The sequence below is a fragment of the Caretta caretta genome, chromosome 12, assembly GCF_965140235.1.
Source record: "Caretta caretta isolate rCarCar2 chromosome 12, rCarCar1.hap1, whole genome shotgun sequence".
In the NCBI taxonomy this organism is placed as follows: domain Eukaryota; kingdom Metazoa; phylum Chordata; order Testudines; family Cheloniidae; genus Caretta; species Caretta caretta.
In genome coordinates this window covers 37,826,992-37,848,461 of record NC_134217.1, presented here as the reverse complement: position 1 = coordinate 37,848,461, position 21,470 = coordinate 37,826,992, and the positions used below count along the sequence as shown (strand labels likewise).

At 48.9% G+C, this 21,470-nt stretch overlaps 1 protein-coding gene across 6 annotated transcripts in view; it reads left to right on the top strand.

The window, feature by feature from the left end:
• Window positions 1–21,470, top strand: part of KIAA0513 (KIAA0513 ortholog) — a 91,992-nt gene that overhangs the window by 36,702 nt on the left and 33,820 nt on the right. The gene's annotated exons all lie outside the window — the stretch shown is intronic.

The window sequence follows — 21,470 nt, the reverse complement described above, 5'->3', positions numbered from 1 at the left end:
GTACAAGCAGAATTTGGTCCCCAGTGTTGAGCCTGATCACATCCCTTAAACGTTTCCCTTTCTAGCTTAGATGGGGATATAGCTCATCACGGCAGAAAGACTAAATGTGTGTCTTTTAATGGCTACTAGGGCCTGCGACTGATTGGTGACGGACGGTTGATTTCCTTTGCAATTCAGAGAGTTTTACTTGTCAGAAGTAAATGATGGCAGGTCATTGACATAATTGGCTCTTGCCTCTGTGTCTCAGGCTCTGTTTGTTCCTCCCTTTACCCTAAGGGGTACAATTACTTGCAATGAGGGTGTGATGCAGGAAAGGAAGAGGGGTTGATGGGATGCAGGAGGAATGAGGCAGGGTAGTTCTGACGCAGCTGGGCGTGATGCTCTACTGTCTTTTCTGCAACTATTTAGGCTGTCTCTGGTCTGCGGAGACTATATGGGCATAGCTATGTTGGCATAAGCCCATAGAGGAGACAGTCTGGAATGGAGGAAGGGGCTTTCCTATCTCTGTAGGAACACCACCTCCCCAAAGGATTGTGGCTACATCCGTAGAACCATTTTTCCATCGACACAGCTGTGTCTGCACTCGGGGTTAGGTCAGCATAACTGTACCAGTCAGGGGTGTACATCCTTTTTCACATTCCTGACCAATGTAGCTTTGTTGACCTAACTCTTCAGTGTAGACCAGGCCTTAGCTTCTGACAGGGTCTATCTTCCTGCTTTCATTGGGCTTTGCTGGGAGGTGAATGGTTGGAGTTGGGGGCACTGTAAGTCACACAGGAGGCTGCAGGAGTGTTAGGTATGTGCAGAACTGTTTCTCAAATGATTAAAATGTGTGTTCAGTAGATTTGGAATGAAAATTAGGGGGAGGGATAGCTCAGTGGTTTGAGCATTGGCCTGCTAAACCCAGAGTTGTGAGTTCAATCCTTGAGGGGGCCATTTAGGGATCTGGGGCAAAAATTGGGGATTGGTCCTGCTTTGAGCGGGGGGTTGGACTAGATGACCTCCTGAGGTCCCTTCCAACTCTGATATTCTATGATTCGATTACGTGGGGAAGGGGAGAGTGCCTGTGGAGAAAGGAATTCAGTTTAATGTCTCTCTGATTTATTCACAGATGGTGCTAATGAGAGCAAGAGTGAAAGGAAATGTTGGGTCTCCTGGAGATGATCTACCCATTTGGGGAAGTCGCACGGGGACCTTTTAGGCCATGTCTACACTACAGCAGCCCCATTCTGGTAGTGCGGCAGTGTAGATGCTGCTGTGTTGATGAAGTTAATTCGTCTCTCCGAGAGGCAGTAGCTAGGTTGACAGAATGGTGCTTCTGTTGACCTAGCCGTGTCTAAACCAGGGGGTTGAGCGACCTAACTACGGCGCTCAGGGAGCGAAGTAGCTAGGTCTAATCTGATTTTTAAATGTAGACCAGGGTTTAAATGGATTGTGAACCTTTTATGTCCCTCTCTCCTGGCTTTGCCTGCATGTCAGCATCGTGCACGAAGACTTGCTTTGCCCCACAGAGTTAGATGATATCATTACTAGAGGGTCGCACGCTTTGTTGCTTCCGTTGGTTGGGCCCATTGCACACACCTGGGGCTCCTTGAATCCCTCCCTTCCTCACCCTCCTCTGAAGCTCCCTGGACACCACCTCTAATCCCCCTCTGTCAGGGACTCCCTGCAACCCTCCACCTTCTTCCTCCTGCAAGGAGGTCAGTGTGCCTCCTCTCCTATGTAGCAGGATCTCTGGGTACCCCCATGGAGCAAGCTCTGTGTCCCCCATGTCCTTCTCCCCCAATACCATTGTCTCCCACTGAACCTCCATGCCAAGAGCTCTCTGTGCCCCCTTGTTCCCCCTTCCCATCCCTTCCCTGGGCCTCCTGTTTCCTTCTTCCCTACCATGGCAAGGGTTCTGCATCCCTGTCCCCCATACCCTGGTCTCCCGTTTCTCCACTGTATGAGGGCTCTGTGTGCCCCCCTTGCCCCACCATTCTTCTTTCTTTTCTGTCTGTCTGTCTTTCTGGGAGGTAGGTCATTTAGGGTGTCAACATGTTAAACTGTGTCCTGGGAAGCGCGCCAGGCTGGAATGGTGCCATCAACCGGTTCTTTGATCTGTAGATGGTTGTAGACCTGGTTGAAACTACTGAGCCTGCTTACCGAATGCCAGGAGCTCCATGTGTCCCTCATTTCCCCCTTGCCAGTTTTCTGATTTTCACCAATTTTCCTCGCCTAGAACGTTCCCTGAAATTTTGGAACTGATCGGGTGCAGAGTTCCGTCCAAAAGTTATTGTGTTGCAGGCAGAGAAATGCCGCCAGGCGTAAGACGTCCCTTTGTGCGGCCCTTTATTCTGTGGGTATGTCTATGCTGCAGCTGCACCATTGCCAGGTGGATGCTTCCTACAATGACACGAGCGGTTTTTCCATCATCACAGGTAATCTGGCTTTCCAAGAAGCGGTAACTAGGTCGACAGAAGGAGTCCCTTGACCCAGCCATCTCTATGCGAGGAGTTAGGTCGACCTAACTGTGGTGCTCAGTGTGAAATTTTTCACACCCCCAAGCGACTTAGCTAGACCGACCTAAGTTTTAGGTAGAGAATCAGGCCTTAAACTGTTGGTGTTCTCCTCTTGCCTGGTCCGGCAGCGAGTCCTGTGACGTGGCGATCCCCTCCAGAGGGAACTGCTCCGATTCTAGGATTCAGATGTCGCTGCCGGGTCCAGTAGGAGGGGAAGGCGTGTTTCCAGGGAGAAAGCTGGCCCGAGCCGATCTTCGTAACCAGCAACGAGAGTACAGAAAATCAGGGGCACAGCGTAGATTGCCCTCCCGTGAAGCAAGTAAATGTCCCCGTTTTACAATTTGGAAACTGAGGCACAGGGAGGCGACGCATCGGTGGCAGAACTGGTGGTAGAACCCAGGCTGCTAGTCCGTGCTCCTAGTCTGCGTAGGCCGTTTTTTTAATACCAGGGACCGGCTTGCTGGCTTCCTAATCTGTGTCCGGGAGAGCTCAGAGATCGGCGCCAGGGCGTGGAGAAACACTGCACTAGGCCACGCTGCCCCTTTCTGTGCTTAGACACATCTCTCCAGTCAGTGCTGAAAACTTGCAACAGAATGATTGAGTTCTGCCGGGGCTGAATAGGCTCGGCCTGATGATGCGCCATGTTTTCCTTGTTTGCACGTCTACCGCAATTGTTAGCGCAGTTGCAGGAATTGCCCTCGTGAGGGCATGCACGTTTTTGCATGCGCTCAGCGCTGAAAATCCCTGCGCATTCAGCATCTGCTTGCTATCCGCTGTAAACTGGAGAAGCTAGTGTTTCTCGTCTCGTAGAGGCAAAGTGAGGAGCGCTGCAGATATCTGAAGGAATATTACTTGCCAGGAGATTGCCAGCTGGCTGCATCAGTGGTTGGGGAGAGCATGGGTCCAAGCTGGTCTTGTGGCTGTTTTGTGTGCGAAGAAAGCAGCGACAGGTTGCTTCATTTTAATTCCAGCTTTTAATAGCCTCTGGCTTCAGGGCTGGAATGTGGTCTCCATGGAGCTTGCAGATGTGAGTGTGGGTTCCAGTGTCATAATTATGCAAATTGCACCCGCACAGAAGGGATGACTCAAGTTTATAATTCCAGTGATAAGAAGGGACACTGGTGGGCGGGGTCAAGTGGCCTTTTAAACAAACGCAGATGGGGAGCAAAAGCAGCTGCTTTAATCGCAGATGCTAATTGTGACAAGACGGGAGCAGTTTTCTCTCTTGTCTGATGCTGGGGCCTCTCGCTGTAGTGGGGTTTGACAATTCTGCAGCTGGGCTGCTTTAATCTGCCCAGTAATCTTTCACAAGTTCCCTGCCTCGCGCCGACCTGTAGCACAGTGTGTGTTTCAGGTTCCAGGGCAATGAAGCATCCAGTGCCCTGCTCTGCTCTTTGTATTTCCATTGTAGTGCCAGAGCTCTTCAGAATAATATACTCTGAGCTGCTGCAACGTCTTTATGTGAGGATCGCAAAATGCTGTGCTAAGCCGCCCAGACTCTCCAGCGAGGTACAGAAGTGTTGTCTTGCATCTTCAAAAGCAATCCTTGAAGCCGAGAGAATTCGGGTTAGTGCACACCAGCCCTGACTTGGGCACAAGGGTCAAGGCTGTGTACGGACCATAATTTCTCTTGAATATTTGGGCCTTTTATCCTCATTTTACAGACAGCTAAAACGCAGCACAGAGAATAAGGGATTTGTCCCAAAGTTGCAGAACGAGTTGTTGGCAGAGTTGGGAGTGGAACCCAGGAGTCCTGATTCTCCATCGCATACAATAGTGGGTTTACAAAATTCAGGGCTTCACAAAGGGACTTCTGCTGTCACTGATGCATATTAACATGGATCTGCTGTTTGCTTTGACTCAGTATCCAACAGGGACCTGAAGAAATTCCTAGCGGGGGGAGAGATCAATGGCTAGGAAAGCACCACCGGCAAGTTGCTGAGAGGTGCAGACCACTCTCTCTGGGCCCACTGGCTGCAAGGAGGGTCTTACACCTGAAGTTATCTTCTGCTTGCAGATGCCTGAGTTGGCTGTGTGTGCTGCTAGGCCTAAAGCTTCTAACCCAGTTCTGGAGAGGCTTAATCCATTTACCTGAGGGCTGCAGGAAAAAAACCTCCTCAATGTCGTTCTTCAATCTACCCTGTGCAAAGGGCCTGCATGCGGCCTGTTCACCATTTAAGACTGTGGCTGTCAATGATAAGTGGTGCACAGGCCTGGTGCTGACCTGTGTGCAAGCCAGGTATGAAGGCTCTTGTTGAGCGTGAAGGTCATGTTGGTGATTGTTTTATTTCCTTACTCAGAATCTTGCAGCGGGTGTTGGTCCTCCCAGATGACCCACTTCTCTGCCGCCAACGCTTGTTGTGCAGGATTTCCTTTGGCTTTCTCATGTGTTACCTGATGTCCATGATCTGTGTGACCTTGGCAGGGTGACTCGGTTTCCTCTCTATGCAATCTAAACAGTTCAGTCCCGGATGTTAAACCCAGTCGTCTCTAGCTGGGCTAAAACTCATCCTTTTTTAAGGTTGTGTTCTGTCCTACGCGGATCAGACCAAGCTGATGTAACTAAGTTGAACACCCTTGTTAAACTCCTTTTTTATTTAATCTGCGGAGACTGAGCCTTGGGTTCCATTTTATAATTGATGTATTGGCCAAGAAGCCTTGACCTTTAACTTTTTAAAAATGGATTGTGCTGTTTTTGTAAATGAGTTTCTAAGCTGCACTTCCTTCCATTGGGGGGAAAAGGATAATTAAAAGGAACTTAATCTTCTGGTTGCTAGCATTACCATGGCATCTGCATCACTTTCCTCTCTAATCCTGCTCCTCCGACGGTTTTCCAGCCAGTGGTTTTAAATCTTGGTTTCTTTGTCTTCCTGCTGGGCTAGTGAATGTGCTTGTTTTTGTTCAGTTCCCTTTTCTCTTTCGTTATAACGTTAAATTTGGTTCTGTACCTCATGAATGACTCAGTCTTCATTTGGGGTACTGGGCTGTGTCCTGCTCATTTGCATATGCAGGCCCAGAATTCTCCTCCCGCTCACGGCTGTCGCAGAGCGATTCAATCACAATCTGTAAAGTTTCACGGTGGGTAATTCCGTCTCGTGTAGCTGCGGGAGTGAAAGTGTCTGACTGCAAAGGCCGTGTCAGAAAAGGCCATGTCTACGTTGGAAAAGTATGTGCTGAGCACAGGATTGGGAGCCGGGAAATTCCAAGTCGCCATCATGCTCCAGCCCATCCAAAGTGAAACTTATAAAATTACCTTCTGGCCTGTTGCTCTGATTTAAGCACTGTGCTCTTTGAACCCATCCACTTGCTCACTCCCTTTGCCTGCCACTCAAGGATCTGCACAGCTCTGCCTGGGCTGGATTCAGATCTGCTTTCCCACTGCATCTCCCTGCCTCTGCTCCCCCCCCCCCCCCAAGCAATGATACCAGCCTCAAGGCCTCCTTTGTTTCTTTCCCAGCTCTCTTCTCTGTGCATCCCTGCATTGAACCACTAGCCGTGGGAAGTCATTCCAACTCCAGCGTGCCTGCCTCCACCCTGTTCTCTGTCAGATCCTCCTAGAGTGACTCTCCTCTCTGTGGCCCACACTGCCAAACCCTTCGTCAGTTAAATGTAATGTTCTATCTTAACCCCTTCTTCTGGGTCACCCAGTACATCTGACCTTCTCCGTGTCTGTTAGACTCTACTTTGCCGGGGACAAAGTCTGTTGCTGTTTGTATTGCAGTAGCACGTAGGGGACCCCCACTCGTGGAGCAAGACCCCATTGTGCTAGGCACTGTACAGAGAAACCTACCTTTGTTTGTATCTTTTGGTACCAACTACAGCATAAGGCACTTGGCAAACGTTGTGCATTTGAGAGCTGGCGATACTTTCATCTCGCGAAATGCACAGGGTTATTGCAACACCTGTATTTATACCATCACTGCCATGCATTACACTGTACTGCACCCTCTTCCCCCGAGCTGCGGTGTTGGATCAACAAAAGTCTTATTACGAGCTGCTGCTGAGAGCTGGGGTATATTTCATGTCACGCTTGATTAGGAAATCCACAGGTGGTGGCAGCTTTTCTTCATTCTTCGATGCAATTTCCTCTCCAGCAGTGTACTAGTAGACAAATGGATGCGTCAGACCTAGCATTGGCCTTTCGGAAATTTCATCATCGCTAAAGAGCTGTCAGGCATTCTGGCTTTCTGTGCTCTCAACGACCAAGGTTTACTTGGTCAACTCTGATCTTAACGTTCTGATGCCAGCAAAGCAATTGATCAGTAGCGTAGGCCTTGTTAGAACGGATATAAAAGCTCCCACTCGTATCCAATTCTGGATGAGACGTTTGAATAAAACACAAGTTTTACAGGGGTAGTGGGTGAAATTCTATGGCCTGTGATATAGAGGAGGTTAGACTAGATGATTTAATGGTGCTTTCTGGCCTTACACTCTACGAATCTGTGAAGTCTAAGTCTGCTTCCCTGGTCTGTCTTCACTTGGATTCTTTTCAAGCGCTCTCTGCTCCCAAAGCCTGCCTTTCAGGGTAACTCAATACCGTTCTTCTCCCGTGGCTTTATTGCAATATCCCCTCTCTAGATTTTACTAGCTTCTAAAGGGAGCAGATTCTCCTCTGGCTATATTGTTTTCTGCCTGCAGATGGGAGGCAGCCAGAAGTTTTAATTGCATGGTGGCTTGGAGCAGTAGAAGTTTTAATGTTAGCCCTCGTTAGGGAGGGGAATGGTATGACCTGAATTAAACAGCTTTGATGCCCTTTGTCAAGGTTCCTTCCCCACTCTGAACTCTAGGGTACAGATGTGGGGACCAGCATGAAAGACCCCCTAAACTTATTCTTACCAGCTTAGGTTAAACGCTGCCACGACCAAAGTGTCTAACAATAATGACTGGGGAAGTGCCCCCTTGGAAACGCACTACACCCCCTTTCCTGGGGAAGGCTTGATTAAAAAATCCTCACCAATTTGCACAGGTGAACACAGACCCAAACCCTTGGATCTTAAGAACAATGAAAAGCAATCAGGTTCTTAGAAGAATTATTTTAATTAAAGAAAAAGTAAAAGAATCACCTCTGTAAAATCAGGATGGTAAACACCTTACAGGGTAATCGGATTCAAAACATAGAGAATCCCTCTAGGCAAAACCTTAAGTTACAAAAAGACACAAAAACAGGAATCTACATTCCATTCAGCACAACTTATTTTATCAGCCATTTAAACAAAACAGAATCTAACACATATCTAACTAGATTGCTTACTAACTCTTTACAGGAGTTCTGACCTGCATTCCTGCTCTGGTCCCGGCAAAAGCATCACATAAGCGGAGAGAGCCCTTTGTTTCCCCACCCGTCCAGCTTTGAAAGTATCTTGTCTCCTCATTGGTCATTTTGGTCAGGTGCTAGCGAAGTTATTTTAGCTTCTTAACCCTTTACAGGTGAAAGGGTTTTTCCTCTGGCCAGGAGGGATTTAAAGGTGTTTACCCTTCCCTTTATATTTATAACACCCTTTTAGAAGGAGAAGGATTAGATGTTGGGATGAAATTTGGTTCACGTCCCAGGGTTCATGTGCTGTTCTTTGTCTTTAAAATGGTGTGGGGGGGAATTGTATCGTACACCAGAATTAGCACCGCTGTTGCAATCTTGGCAGAGGGGTCACTAGTGGTGGATACTGAGCTACCTGCTTACCTTAGCGATGGTCCTTCCAGGGGATGGGGGAGGCCCCCTATCACGTGGAGACAGTAGCACTGCATCTGCTTGCCCAGTAGCTATGCTGGGAAAAGTAGAATCCACAGAAGAAGGCCCTGCATCTTCTCCTCTCCCATACACCTTACGCTGGCCTTGCAGCTAGTGTGTGCCATTGACCCTGTTGGGGGAGCCAGGTGTAATCTCGCTCCCCAGGGCGTGTTCAGCTCTAGAGAATACGAGGGCCTGGTCGCTAGTCACTGATTCACATATGGACTGGAACCTGGACTGGGGCTCATGGGGGAAGGAGTGCTGGAAACTGAAATGGAGAAACAGCACACTGGACAGCTCCAGTGGCTTGCTTTTCATTGGCCCCCTGGATGTGGTGTTGTCTGAGATGACCCTTAAAGACGGGCAGGCTATATCTGTGGTTAGCTGGGCATGTAAAAGTTGAGCTAACTTATCCCTCTTGGTTTAAAAGGCCACCACTGGTCAGACTTAGCCTGATTAATGGAACTAGGCCATTCGCAAACCTTAAGGTTGGCATCAGTGTATTTAAAAGTACATCGTTCCTCTTGGAATGTGTTTAAGCAGCCTGGTGCTCCTGGTACTCCTGCCCTGGCGCAATGCTCCAAAGGGAGTATAATTGTCCAGTAAATGACCACAGCCTGTCTCTTTCCATTGCCCAAGCTGAGAGGGGCAAAAAGATAAACTGCGTCAACGATAAAAAGTCATTCCGCTTCCATTGTTTTTACTGTTTTGATAATTGAGGTGATTAAGGTAGCAAAGGCAGTTTAAAAAAAAAAAGTGGTTAAGACAGTGAGGGTACCCTTAAACTAGAAATGGATGAATGTCAATGCTGCATCTTCCCTGTTAACTTTAATTTATATAGTAAGGGGTTAAGATGCAACTTCCATTAGCCCACTAACAGCGGTTAGGTCAGGCCCACCATGCACTGCTGCATTGCAAAGTCATCAACCTGAACCTGAAAGCACTTGGAAAAGATTCCCATTTCCTTTCCCCTTCAGGATGCTCTAATGATAAAGCAGACTCTGTTTTAGAATGTCAGCTGGGATTAGAAAATCCTCTTATGTGGTGAAACCCACAGACCCAAGACAGCTGAATTTAAGTCGGCTCCAGCCAACTATTTCTCTGCTGCTGCTGTTTCACTCTTGGGTTTTCAGTGGGACGAAGCTGATTAGCGTATGTATTCCAATTTTCCTCTGCCTCTGAGGAGGCAGATGTACTCCTGGGTGTTAGCTTGATCCCCAAGCAGGTTTGCAGCCAGCTATATGTACCGCTGACCTTGTTCGGCTAGTGGAACTGTAATTTTTTTGTTTAGAAAGCAGCCCTGAAATTGCAGCACCTAACAGATATGATAAACTCCAAGAATCTATTTCATAATCCTGTAAATGAACCAATTGGGAAGTCCCTTTCCATTTCAGTTCACTACTGAACTCAGAATGGGAATCATAATCCAGTTGAAAAGAACCATGTGCCTCTGAATCCACAGGCTTTGCTGTTCCCAGATGTATTTTGGAAGTTGTGGAACGTGTCTGATTTGATCTAAATTTGCCCATGGAATTATTGGTGATGGGGGGAAGGAGGGAAACATACCCTAAAGGTAGGAGCAGGGAAATAGAAGACAAGACTCTTGACTTCGATTCCTGGCTCTGCCACTGACTTTCAGTGCGTCATAGAAGCAAGTTCATTCACTTCTCTTTGCCTCTGTTTTCATCTGTGGAGCTGGTGTGGTTTCCTGCATTATGCGGGTGCTAAGGTTTAATTCATGTTTGTAAAGTCCTTCAAGATCCTACAATGAAAGTGCTGAGCAGTGCTAGGAAGGGACCTTTCCTGAGTGTTTGGGCTGGTCTGTTTTTTCAAAACATGATTTAGGCACAAACTCAGAGCAGCTAGAAATGTAGAAAAACTTCTTTTGTTGCTGAATGACATTTTATGAAAGAACAGTATAGTCAGATACCCAGTGAGCCATTAAAAATCTTTATTGGCTTTCTGTGGGCAGGTACCTTTCTGAGCCTACTCCCAGAGACTGCAAGGCATTTACGGTAGACATTCACCCCGTCCTCCACAAGTTTGTTTTTCTTAATGCACAGTTTTAACAATATTCAGCTCAAACCTTTTTTCCCCGGCTTCTTTCCCGGCTTGATTGCTCCCATGGATCCTCCCTTAGGACTGCCCAGCCCACACACTAGATCCTTTCTCCCCAGAGGGTCACTTCCACTTCTATGTCCAGGAAGGGGAACAAGCCACCTTGCCTCAGTTGATTCAGCAGATTCCAACTTAGCTCATTCACTGGAGATAACATTAACGCCATCTCACAGTAGGTGTGTGGAAGTATGTTCTAGACCAGGAGTGGGCAATAATTTTCACAGGGGGGGCCATTCCACCAATTTTGGTAAGTTGTCACGGGCTGCACATTTCTATTGTATTAATGGAGGGGTGCAGGGTCTGGGAGGGAGTTTGGGTACAGGAGGAAGCTCCGGGCTGGTGCAAAGTGTTGGGGTGCAGCTGAGGGGTGTGGGCTCTGGGGGGAGTTTGGAGCAGGCAGGGGCTCCGGGCTGGGGCAGGGGATTGGGGGGCGAAGCGCAGGTTCTGGCTGGGAGGCGTTTACCACAGGCGGCTCCCTGCTGGTGGCACAGCAGGGCTCAGGGAAGCTTCCTGCCTGCTGTGGCCCCATGCAGCTCCTGGAAGCAGCTGCGGCCGGCTGCTGCTGGGACGTCTCTGTACGCCCTTTGGGGGAGGGGGGCAGCAGGTCTCTGTGCGCTGCCCGTGTCTGCAAGCACCGGCCGCGCAGCAAACCAGCCAAAGGGAGCTGTGAGGACGGTGCTGGGAGCGGTGGCAGTGTGCAGAACCCCCTCCCCCCCCCCCCCCCCCCCAGGGGTGCACAGAGACATGCCAGCAGCAGCTGGCCACTTCTAGGAGCGCCGTAGGCAGGCAGCCTGCCTGAGCGCCCCACTGCTCTGAGGGACTTTTAGCAGCCTGAAGATGACGAGGGGGCAGCCAAAGAGCCTGGTGGGCTGGACAGAAATGTTCGACAGGCCAGATCCTGCCTGAGGACTGTATTTTGCCCACCCCTGTTCTAGACGAATGTTTGTTAGCCTGTTACAGTGTTTTGCAGGAAAACTTGAATTAGATGTAGTGTGTTGCACTAGATGATCCGTTCGGTTCTTTATAGGCCTGACTTCTCCCAGGGAGAAGCCTGGCACTGCCCAGGGTACCATCATAGGACCTTTATCCTGCTGAGAAGCAGATAATGATGTCTAATGTAGTGAGATTTTGTATTAACCAGTTCTGAGGAAAGTGTTCTATATAGCTGTTTGTTACAGGGAGCTGTTTAAGAGGAGAGTCCTGCTATTCTGTGTGCGAGTGCACGTGAGAGTGGGAGTGTGCGAGTGTGAGTGATGAATGGCACGGGGACAGTGCTAGGCTACTGGTTGTGCATTTCCAGCCATGTGGTATGAACCTTTTCAGTGGTTTAAAGCTGAACAGTGTCAAAATGAGGGATCTTTGATCTTTTTTACTTAATGCTCAGCTTCCCAAACCTTGACTATCTCTGTCCCTAAGCTGTACTTGCTCAATGCTAGGAATCTTTGCATGTCTTTCCAATCTGCATCGTACAGGATTGATAGGACTCCAAGTGCAGGCTGGTGCAGAAGACCCTATTCATAGATTCATAGATATTTAGGTCAGAAGGGACCATTATGGTCATCTAGTCTGACCTCCGGCACAACACAGGCCACAGAATAGTCTGTCTGAGAATAATTGTGCTGAGATTGAAAAGTGCTCTTAATGTTTAGCTGTCGTGTTCCAGGAAGTGCAGCTAAATGGGAGCAAAACAGAGTTGGATGGATGTTTTTAAAAACCTAAATAAATAGCTGTGATCTTCCTTTTCTAACCTCATCCTTATTAAGCAGCTACCTCTCTAAGAGGCCATGTCTCAGTCTTGCATGTATACTGAATAAAATTTGGTTTCATCTTTGGCTCTGCGTTCTGCAATGCATTTTTGTTGATCTTTTGCATGGAGGTTTCCTACATATTAAATTGAATTAGTGAGTTATTGGCTTTCATTGAGTGGCCCAATGCCCATCTATTTTTACTGGGGGAGAGATGCTGTTGCTCTCCAAGAGCTTTTATTCCATTAAAGATTGAAATAAAAAGCATATTTTTAAAAAAGAGCATAATATCCTAGCTCAGTGGCTGAATATGATTACTCTGGACACACACGTTTGCAAATCTTGTTTTCAGAATTCAGTCTTTCCCCAGAACAGTTGATGCTGTTAACACCCTACTGCAGAACTTCTACCTGGATTCTGCACTTGATTGTAGGTCTTTTCAGTCATTAGCTCCTGAAGGGGGGGAAACTGACCCTTGGACTCTGCTTTTGGTGGGGATCTAGCAATTTTGGCTGCGCTCCTGCTCATTGAACATCAGGCCCCTTTCAGGGGTCTCAAGCTGGGCCCCCAAAATCAGTAGTCGCTTCTGAAACTCTTGACCCAGTGTCTTTGGAAATGGGCAGATGAGGTCTGGAAAGCCTACAGAATGTGTGCCGGGCGAGCGGAGTTAACCTGTGAATAGGGTATATTTGCTTCTCCCAGTACAGGAAAGTGGATCTCCAAAGTTAAACAACCTTTTGTGGAGTGGGGGATGTCTCTCAACTGAACGCTGCCCTTGCTTGTGGTATGAGATGCTGTGCATGTCGGAGGGAAAAGAGCCTGGCTTTATTCATGGCCGGGTTGCCTTGTCAGTTTAATTCCTAGTGTGCCATTCTGGGGAATAGAAATCTAATAAAACAAAGCAAATTGCAGCCTTTAGATTGTCCTTTGTGTTACGCTGGGCTACCTCCTGTGTCCTTTTTGGTGGGAATGTTTGCATGTGACTTGGGGGTGGGTGGGGCAAATTAAAAACAGCCGGTTTTGATAATGTGACCTGAGCATGTAAAATATGGCACATCTCTGTGGGGAGAGACGGGCATAAGTCACAGAACTCAAGTGCGACGCTTGGGGCCGTTTAGAGTTTGTATCCTGGCCTGTCTCTAGTTAATGTGTTACATGCTCCAAGCCTGTTAAAATACAGTCTGGGATTGTGTGGAACAGCCCACGGTAAACGAAGTGCTCAATGGCGTGACTAGAACTCGGGCTCTGCACTGCTATGCAGAAAGGCCAGGTCTGAGTCCGCGGCTCGCTCCCGGCGTCTCTGAGGCTGGTGGAGAGACCTTGTGTGTGTCCGATGATAATCCGCCTGTTGGAGCAGCGCTGTCCTAGCTCAGAGGAGAGCCGGCTGTAGCCGCTTTTGTCGAAGCAGGTGGGGAGCTGTCCTGGGTTTGGGGCAGACCATTAAAGCAGAGGGATTGGGTGCGGGGGACAACCATCTTGGTGGCTCGAGCAGCTGTTGTCTGTCCCCTGAAACAGCAGCACTTTGAAGGTGCTTATTATTGGTGATTGCAGCTGGCCATGCAATTAGCAGATTACTGGGTGTAGCTGCTGAGCAGCTGGTGTAGCTGAATGGGTGGGACCAAAGGCTCTCTGTGTACAGAATGGTGTTTATAATGGGCAGCTAGCCAGTTTCTTCCCCCATAGCCTGTCTCTTGTGCTTTTGGCTGGGGCTTCTTGGATGGGTCTGTGCGCCCAAGAAACAGAAATTCTCTCCTCCCCAGTGTTTTTTTGTTGCTCCTGATTTAATAGCAACAGTGTGTACACAGATGGATCCTACTAGTCCCCAATTGCCCTGCCTCCCCTACTGGGAGGCAGGGCAATTGAAAACTTACCTCTGGAGTCCTCTCTCTCTTTTGGTTTATGTCCACACTATAAAAAAGGTGTGTTTTTTCACTAGGGTTAGGTAGCGTGGATTAAAATAACAGTGAAGATGTGACAACTCGGCTTTTAACTCAGGTTAGCAACTCAAATTCAACCCCAGGCTAGTCTATAGGCTTGAGCTCAAGCTGCTAACCCAAGTTAAAAGCTAATTTGCTGCCGTGTCTGCACTGCTATGTTAACCTGAGTTAAGAACGCCCCCGTCTTGCAGTGTAGACATGCCGGTATATCGAGGGCAGGGCTGGGGATTGAATCAGGGAAGTGTTCGGGTGTGTAGAATGGGGCAGGTAGGAGGAGGGAATGCGTCATGTGGGGCAGAGAGGAATCCCCTTCTGTGTGGGGAGCCTTTAGGAGGAACCTAACCAATGTGGACAGGAGTGTCCGCGCTGGAGGTGATTGGAGTTAGTTGGTGGCCTCGATGACGGGAGCCCATTAAGAATGGAGGGCAGGAGATGGCGCCGTCTGCTCTTTGTACTGCTCTCACTCATGGAGATGTCCTGCATGCCAAAAGAGAACCCCACATCTGGAAGCTTTCTCCTCGGCCGACGAGATGAGACGCGTGGCCAAGGTGGTGGCCTGCTGTGTTGGGTTAATGACGGAAAGGGAGAGGCAGCCAACTTTGAGCCAGGAATTGATCACGATGATCAGATTGACGTTACTCATTGGCAAAGAGGTATGAGAATCTTTCCTCCACCCCTGGAGCTTTAAAAGAAGAAGTCCCTGTTCTTCCCAGTTAAGGAATGGGATGTGACAGGGGCTGATCAGCAGGAAAAGGGATTCACCTAAAGGCTGTCTCTCCCACCGCCTGGAGACGGGACCCTCTGGGGATGGGACGCCAGCAAGCGGTTTTCCCTTTCCTCTGCAGCAGAAGGCAGATCAGAGAAGGACCCAAGCCCAGCCAATAGGTAGGAGTCCACACTCCTGCTGGCAATAAGCTAAAACACATCACAGCAGTTCGGTAAAAAATGGCTCTGCTGATTTGGGAGACGACAACGTTTAATGGCGCCGTTTTTCCTGTGTAACTCCGGGTGACAAGGTGGGCAGACCTGGCCCCATGGGGAGGGTCAGGCAGTTAGTTGTGTCATTGGGAATGTGGTGCCCTCCCTCCCCCACATTTGCAAGAGAGTCTGGGCTTTGGCCCGTGACCTTGCTGGTGCATCATTAGTGCTCTTAATACATTGGCTCTTCACACAGGTGCCTCTGCCGAGTGGGAAGCATTTAGCGGTTACTGAGAGTGGCACTAATGCATTATATGGCACCTGCTCGCCAGAGTTAGCTGGTCCCTGAAAAACACAGCAAGGAAGACTCGGTGAGAGTCCCTACATATTTAACGGCAAGTTCTTCCTGCTCCTGGAACTTCATTGGAGTTTATATCAACATGACAGAGAGGAAGGATGGTCCCAGTGGTTAGGGTGCTAGCCTGGGGCTCCAGAGTCCCAGGCTGTTCAATTCCATGCTCTTGCCACAGACTCTCTGTGTGACCTTGGGCAAGTCACTTAGCTCCTCTGTGCCTATTTTCCATCTGTGCAAGGAGGCTAATAGCACTGCCTTGCCTCAGAGAGGTGTGTGAGGATAAATGCGTTCAAGTTTGTGAGCTGTAATGGGGACCGTATAAGTACCTCAGACAGACATCTCCCAAGAGGTCTTGCAGTAGCTGCAAACTAATCACAGATGCTAACGCTGCTTACTGTAATTTGTTTTATTTATACGTGCCAGACCCGACTTTAGAGACCGTTAAAAGGGTAGATCCCTGCCCCTGGGGCCCGATGTGGGGGGATGGCGCAGATGTACGCCCCCTTGTTGTTGTTTGCAGTGGTGTTGTAGCTGTGTCGGTCCCAGGATATTAGATAGTCGGTTCCGTGACAGCTTTCAAACTCCACAGAGCTTATCTTAGAGGAGAGGAAAGTGATCAGGAACAGTCAGTCAGCATGGATTCACCAAGGGCAAGTCATGCCTGACTAATCTAATTGCCTTCTATGACGAGATAACTGGCTCTGTGCATGAGGGGAAAGCGGTGGACGTGTTGTTCCTTTAATTTAGCAAAGCTTTTGACACGGTCTCCCACAGTATTCTTGCCAGCAAGTTAAAGAAGTATGGGCTGGATGAGTGGACGATAAGGTGGGTAGAAAGTTGGCTAGATTGTCGGGTTCAACAGGTAGTGATCAATGGCTCCATGTCTAGGTGGCAGCCAGTATCAAAAGGAGTGCCCCAAGGGTCGGTCCTGGGGCCGGTTTTGTTCAATATATTCATAAATGATCTGGAGGATGGTGTGGATTGCACCCTCAGCAAGTTTGCAGATGACACTAAACTGGGAGGAGAGATAGATACACTGAAGGGTAGGGATAGGATACAGAGGGCCCTAGCCAAATTAGAGGATTGGGCCAAAAGAAATCCGGTGAGGTTCAACAAGGACAAGGGCAGAGTCCTGCACTTAGGACGGAAGAATCCCATGCACCGCTACAGACTAGGGACCGAAATGCTCAGCAGCAGTTCTGCAGAAAAGGACCTAGGGGTTACAGGGGACGAGAAGCTGGATATGAGTCAACAGTGTGCCTTTGTTGCCAAGAAGGCCAATGGCATTTTGGGATGTATAAATAGGGGCATTGCCAGCAGGTTGAGGGATGTGATCGTTCCCCTCTGTTCAACATTGGTGAGGTCTCATCTGGAGTACTGTGTCCAGTTTTGGGCCCCACGCTACAAGAAGGATGTGGAAAAATTGGAAAGAGTCCAGCGGAGGGCAACAAAAATGATTCGGGGACTGGAACGCATGACGTATGAGGAGAGGCTGAGGGAACTGGGATTGTTTAGTCTGCAGAAGAGAAGAATGAGGGGGGATTTGACAGCTGCTTTCAACTACCTGAAAGGGGGTTCCAAAGAGGATGGATCTAGACTGTTCTCAGTGGTAGCTGATGACAGGACAAGGAGTAATGGTCTCAAGTTGCAGTGGGGGAGGTTTAGGTTGGATATTAGGAAAAACTTTTTCACTAGGAGGGTGCTGAAGCACTGGAATGCGTTACCTAGGGAGGTGGTGGAATCTCCTTCCTTAGAAGTTTTTAAGGTCAGGCTTGGCAAAGCCCTGGCTGGGATGATTTAGTTGGGGATTGATCCTGCTTTGAGCAGGGGGTTGGACTAGATGACCTCCTGAGGTCCCTTTCAACCCTGATATTCTATGATTCTATGATCTTGGGGTCTGGGCTCTAACATAGTGCGGCGTGCTCCCCTCTCCCCTTAGGGTCTCTCTGTACCACACTTGAGAGGGTGCTTCACAGCATGGGAAGACAGATGCTGGCTCTGCTCGAGCAAGCACACTAAAAAATAGCAGTGTGTTCAGGGTGGTTTGGGCTAGCTGCCCGAGGACATATCCAGGGGATTGGGAGGGATTGCTGCCATGGCCACACCACTATTTTCAGGGCTAGCACCTGTCTGTCTACCTGGGCTCGGCAGCACGCTCCCAGCTGCTGTGCACGCATACCTTGAGGGACTAGTTTGGGACCAGCTGTTCACGTCTGCTCCAGCCTTTGAACTGAGGAGCCTGGTTCTTTAGTTCTGGCAGTAGTGGCTCATGTGTTTAGATCCTGAGATCCAAGGTTTGATCCTCATTGCCGGTGACCCATCCAAGAGCATCGCCTTACCTATGCGTGCTAGAGACTTTAGGTTGAGATTTTCAAAGACAACCATTTATTTTAACAGGGGTTGCGTGGCTAAATCCTCTCATTACCTTCTGGAAAAATATCTCATAATTATATATATTATAATTATAGCGAAAGCTGAGGTTCTGGCATACAAAACTCATCCCCCAGGGGAAAGTACCATCTTGTTCAACCAGCCCAGTCCATCTCTGGTTTTACTAATCTAAATTAGGTGGATGCAGTAAGTAATACTGATAAACAGAGGCGATGAGAAGCACAGTGTGGTAAGGCCAGGGTTAAAACGGTGAAAGAGTGTGATGTGTGCTCCAGTTGTGCGCCTGGGTCCACTAGTTCCTACCCCGAGGAGAACAATTGTGACACCAACATGCCGTTTGCCATCACGTCATTCACTCTGCTTGTGTGTTATACCCCAGTCCCCTAGCTGCTTCTGTCTTGTCTATTTCAATTGTAAACTGTTCAGGGCAGGGATTGGGATTGTCTGGTAGTTTGGGTCTGTACAGTGCCTAGCACAGTGGGGGACCCATTCTTGGTTGGTTCTTAGTTGCTACCCACAATACACAGGATTAGTAATAACAGTACTTTTAAAAATAAATGCTTTTACTCTCTCGGGGTTGGCGGGCTTTGGGGATATGTGTGTCTGGACTGAGGCCGGCATGCAGGGATTTCTGTGATTGCCTTTTCTAGCTCTGCACGTGGTCCGCGCAGTGTTGCGCATGATGTATATCCAGGTGGTTGGGTCGTACTTGCTCCTGTTGATCTGGGTTGTGGGGCCTGTCTCTCTCGCTGCTGCAGCTTTTCTGTTTGTACTTGGTTTGCTTGTCAGAACGCATTCTCTGCTGTCTGTTTCTCTCCTTTGGGTCAAACTAGCTCCTTGGGAATGAAGCTGCTACTTTGTCTCTGCTGCGGAAGGTCTGTCTGCAGGGCAATCCTTCGCTTGGTGCATTGCTGGGAACAAGCTCTGCTTAGTCCATTCAGCATCCGCTGTCTGATGGAGTTTTAGAGAGAGTATGTGCATACGTGCCCAGTTTGGGAGGGGAGCGAGAGCCCGAGACCAACACTTTGAAGAGGGGAGACTGTAGAGTTTTTCAGATCTCAGACCCTGGTAGAGCTTTGTCTCCCTCATTTTTCAGGGGGGATTCCTTGTGTCTCTGCAATAGGGGGGTGATGGCAGGTTGGCTGTGTGGTTCATCCATCTCTAGGAAGGCATAACATGGCCCTGCTTTCTCCCTGGCTCTCCAAGGAAGGGTTGAGGCCTCTGCGATGTTTCTGCCATCAGGAGGGATTCTCCCCTCACCTATCGTCTTTCTAAGGGGCCATTACTCCTTACTGCTCCTTAAGGGTCTGCTCCAATGCCTGCTGCAGTCAGTGGGAAGACAATCCCAAGAGTTGGTGAGAGTTGGATTGACAAGGAGTTTCAGGGAGAAATGTGGAGAGGTGCCACGCACTCATATCCCAAAACAAATGCTCCAGGAGGCTTAGGCCTTGTCTACAGAAGAAGGTTGCACCAGTTTAACCTAAGGTGTGAATTTACACTGATTCAGGTGAACCGGTTCAAACCCCTGTGTAGATGCACTCTCGTTTGGGCTTGAAAGTGAATTTTTCCAGGTCAGCGTAAATCAACTGGGAACAGGTGAAGCTAAACTGAAATAAGCCACTCTTGAACCAAAACAGGAATGTCCATATCAACTGCACCAGTTTAACTAAATTGGTTTAAAAACTGATTTTAAGTTGAACCAGTGCCACATTCCTATATAGACAAGAATTCAGTCTCAGTTGGTTCACTGGTAAAGCTTGTGTTGCTCAGATTAGGATTATCTCCCCCCCACTGCCCCCATGCAGTGACGCCTGCTGGTAGAGTGTGGAACTGTGACAAGCAGGGTATTTCTGAGCTCCTGAGGCCTTATTCAGGAGCTGCCCTTACCCAGGAGGAGCACTCCTCACTGTCTCTTTAGAATGAAAAGCAAAGTGCTGTGTGGCCAGCACATCCGCCCCTCCTCAGAAGTGTTACGAAGAGACGGGAGCTATCTAAGACGCTCCTTCCCACCTTGGCCTTAGATTTCAGTGAGAGGCTTTTCCCAGCCTGCTAAGAGGGACAGGCACTGATCAGCCCAGCCCCGTTTAGGTTAGATGAGGGCTCCATTCCTCACAGGACAGGTACTGGTTGGCTGTAATAGCCTTTGCTGCTGCCTGAACGGTCTTCCCCAGAGCCCCCTGCCCATCAGAATTAGCTGTGACCCCTTGGGTCCAAGAATTAAGGTGAGTGAGTCAGCCTGGGTGGTAAGTAAAAGCCTGTTTTTCCCCCTCCCCTGGTCCTGTGACAGAAATCGATGGCAGATGGAGAGGTGTGCAGGCCAGATGCAGAACTGGGAATGAGCACCCTACTGAATTCAGCTCTGACACTGACTCACTGTCCAGCCTCGGGCATGTCAAATGACCTCTTTGTGCCTTGGTTTCACTGGCTGGAAAGCAGGGATTAGAATACCTGCTGCAGAGCTGAGGACTGGTTCAATGTCTGCGAAACGCCATGAAGATCAAAGACAACCCGGCTTGTATCAGTCAGTGCTAAAAATTAACCTTATGTTGATAAATCTGTACGTGAAGTTGATCATTCAGACCCTGTTCCTGTGTGTCTGAAGCAGGCACAGATTCTGTCGCTGACCCGAATTCACCAATGAAAGCCTGTGTCCCAGTCAAGGACTTGTTTTCCTTTTCCCAACACTGTCAGTCTGTGCTGCACACTGAGACGTGAGTTACTCAGTATTCTTTCCCGATCCCCGTGTACCACCACAGAGGTCAGTGTGTCCTTCCCCGGCTCCCTTCTGGCACTTGTGCCATGCCTGGTTTCGCTCAGCTGCGTTGTTATCCTTAGCAAATCAAAATTAGTGACTTGTTTCCTGGGCTCATCAAAAGAAGGTCTGGGCTTGTATGGTGCTGAGCTCTCCTGGCTCTCAGACGAGTCAATGGGAACCATTGGTACTGAGCACCTCCCAGGATCAGACCCCCACCCTGCTCTAAATACAGTTCTGAGAAAGCTAATGGAGAGTAAAATCTGCCTACTTTGCTATTATGCCATGTAGTTGTCGTTCCCAGGGTAGTAGAGAGAGAAAATAGGAGGGGTCATATGTTTTATTGCAGTGGTTCTCAACCTTTTCGTGCTCAGGATCCCTTTGTAAACATTTGTGGCCGGTTGCAACCCAATAAACGGTCTGGGAGTGGAGGCCGTGGTGAGGCCACACCTGGAGTATTGTGGCCAGTTTTGGTCCCCCCACTACAGAAGGAATGTGGACAAATTGGAGAGAGTCCAGCGGAGGGCAACAAAAATGATTAGGGGGCTGGGGCACATGACTTAGGAGGAGAGGCTGAGGGAAGTGGGGTTGTTTATTCTGCAGAAGAGAAAAGTGAGGGGGGATTTGATAGCAGCCTTCAGCTATCTGAAGGGGGGTTCCAGAGAGGCTGGAGCTTGGCTGTTCTCAGTGGTGGCAGATGAGAGAACAAGGAGCAATGGTCTCAAGTTGCAGTGGGGGAGGTCTCGGTTGGATATTAGGAAACACTATTTCACTAGGAAGGTGGTGAAGCACTGGAATGGGTTACCTAGGGAGGCGGTGGAATCTCCATCCTTAGAGTCCCGGCTTGACAAAGCCCTGGCTGAGATGATTTAGTTGGTGTTGGTCCTGCTTTGAGCAGGGGGTTGGACTAGATGACCTCCTGAGGTCTCTTCCAACCCAGATATTCTATGATTCAACGCATACAGCAACGCAGCAAAAAGCCAGCGGTGCCTGAGCTAATTAAATTAACAGGCGAAATGGGCGAATTA